Source organism: Apium graveolens, chromosome 4, assembly GCF_009905375.1.
Source record: "Apium graveolens cultivar Ventura chromosome 4, ASM990537v1, whole genome shotgun sequence".
Lineage (NCBI taxonomy): Eukaryota > Viridiplantae > Streptophyta > Magnoliopsida > Apiales > Apiaceae > Apium > Apium graveolens.
The window spans coordinates 241,922,961-241,926,046 of record NC_133650.1 but is presented as its reverse complement, the minus strand read 5'-3'; positions in this window follow the sequence as shown (position 1 = coordinate 241,926,046).

Genomic DNA, 3,086 nt, shown 5'->3' with positions numbered 1-3,086 from the left:
TCTACGTGACGTGACAAGATATTTTGTGAATAATCGATTACCCTATTTTTCAAAACGATAAATATACGAATTTTCCGAAATTAAATACCGAACCGGGTTTCGAAGATGTGAACCATAATTGCTATGTGTATTTCGATAATACATATAAATATGAATTCGGTTATGAAATCATATGGGTAGAATAAGATGGCGATTTGATGTTAAGCTTCATCGGTTAACTGAATTAGGGTATTTCAACCCTGTAGGTTTTAGACGGAAGACCCGAGACGTGACATCGGACTAGGATTGATCTAGTGATTAGACGTCGAGATCAACAAAGTTCAATCGAAGGACATGAAGGACAGGATTGTATCCAGAATAGAATAGTGGTTTGACGATAAAGCCAAACGTTCAAGGCAATTCGAAAGCCAACCGATAATAGTGATTAAAGCTTCTCGAGGCAAGTATTCTTGATTTTTCTTTTAAAATACTGCAAGTATTCCCGAACTTTCTTTTAAATACTGCAAGTATTCCTGATTTTCTGCAATTATTTAATCGTTCCTATTCTAAGTTCAGGATAGTTAACTATTTTATATTTCGCTGCAATTACTCTTATTATGCCAGTTCTTTCCATTATTTTTCCTATAATTCGATTGCTCTCTTGAGCAAATACCCATTCGTTCGGGTTATTTGCGAACCTTAATTTGGGATGTTTTGAAATCAAAATGATTTGATATCAAAATACTCTATGGGCTGGACGGTTACTATTAGGACCAGTGATAAGTTGGATCCTATGGGTCAGGGATGAATCGGACCCTTAGGCCATAGTTGGCTGGGTACCCCATATGTTGGTTGGGTCTATGCAGTTGGATATAAATCCACACTATCTCCTGACTGATCAGCAGGTTATAGTGCATATATTGGTTTCTAGTGTCCAGTCTAATTTATTATTGATCGCCATTAACGGTACTCTTTCTCGAAAGTTTTATGATTCCAAAAACCGGACAAAACCCTGATTTAGGAGATGAATCTGGGAATCACTTGTCATTTTTGGACCGATGATTAAAGGCTGGTAACAGCCAATGTTTACCCGTTGAACTCTCTCAATTAATAGAATCATTTAAAATTGTTTAAAGCTTTTGTCCGGAAATTTTCCTTCGATATTAATATTTGAAACTCAAATTATATTCTTGCTGAGCATTTTTGGCTCACTCTTGCTTTGTAAATTCTTATTTCTGCCAGAAACAAATAAGGATAAAAGTGAATAGCTTTGATAGACAGCAGAAGTTAGAGAAATCTCCGCTGCGAGAGGTTGAAGAAGTTAGTGGAATATGACAAAAGCATTAGGACAAAGTATTCTCATTTGTGTTTTAGTTGTTGAAAGTTGTAGAAGATTAGATTCTTATTTCATACCATAACCTGTAAACGATCCGGATTCACGGGGTTAATTAAATATTTGTTTATTTTTATGTAAAGATCATTTCGTGACACCAAATCTTGACCCCGGATTTGGGTTGTTACATTTTGCTTCATTATTCGTAGTTGGGAAGTCTAGCTTCATAGCATATTCGATCAGGAACCCATCTGGGCTTTGTAAAACTAGCCCAGCTCCGCTTGAATTTGTTTTTGATGCCCCATCAAAATAAAGAACCTAATATTCCTTTTCTTTAACACCCTTTTCTTTGTCTCCTTTATCATCTTATGTGTCTTAAGGTATAGTATCTTCCTGCCCCCCCCCCCGACTTCTTGGTTGGGTATGGTACATTCCACCACGAAGTCAGCCAATGCCTGGGCTTTTATTTCCATTCGTGGCTTGTACTTGATGTCGAATTTTCCCAATTCTAATACCCATTTAATCAGCCTCCCACTAGCTTTAGGACTATGAATAATGTTTCTCAAGGGATGATTTGTTAGCACTTCAATTTTATGAGCCTGAAAGTAAGGACGCAACTTTCTTGAAGCCGTCACCAATGTAATATCCGGGATATATCATGTAATTATTTTTGCTATTATATAATTATTATGTGTGTTCAGTATCTATTCTGTGAGCTAATTGTTAAGTGTTATCTGTACTTGAATATTCAAAAAAAAAATTATTAATTGAGTATTTTAATTCTTATATGTCCAAAATAAAATATAGATAATTGTCATATCTTCCTAATTATTTTTATGTTGGTTTATGGATTTATAAGAATCATATGAAATTTCTAAAATCTTTTTCCGGGTAATTAAAATCTATTTTCTAAAAACGGGAACCAACCGACGTCAACCGTTGTTACGTTTTTGGAACCCGAAACTCTTTCGAGAACTCCTTCCTAACCTAATTGTAATATTCCGAGCATATTCCATGTTTCGACTTTTTCGATCCGGCGTACGGTTTGTCCTGCGCGGGTCCCGGCGCAACATTTTCGATACAATATTCGTTTCGGTAAATCAATAAAACCCGTATTTTCGATAAACGGGAGCTTTTTATTAAACTATCACAATTATCACTTCGTAATACGTGTAACCAGGCGCTGAGACCAAGACCGCAGTACAAATTGTACTAATTTGGATAATTATCCCGAAAACCGATACCGTTTGGATCAGTTTTTACAAATAAACGTACCGTTTTATATCCGGAATGATCCAACGGGATACTAATTTTCCGTAATTATAAATAGCCTTTTACCGTATTTTATTTCGTATCAAAATCATTTACAGACAGATAATTATATAATTTTCAGAGAAAAACCCTAATTTCCTAAAACTGTTCTAATAATCAAACAAGCATTTGGAGGTGTTATTGAATTCGGTTTGGAAAGCTCGAGTAACCAATCTGAAGGTCTTGAAGAGCTCTGCCAGATTCTGTAATCCATACACCTGCAGAAATCAAGGTTATTTTTCTAAAAATTTATTTATTTTCGAATTTATTTTATTAAAAATATGAATTTTTGTTCGGATGATTGTTTGTATGATTTGATGATTGCATGTTGTAGAGCTTGTTTTCCTGATGATTTTCATATGTCATACGTCTGATTTGGAGTTCAATAACATGTTCAAATTTGAGTTTGATTTTCAAATTTTAAAATTAGGGTTTATAACCCGTATGAATGTTCTTAATTGAA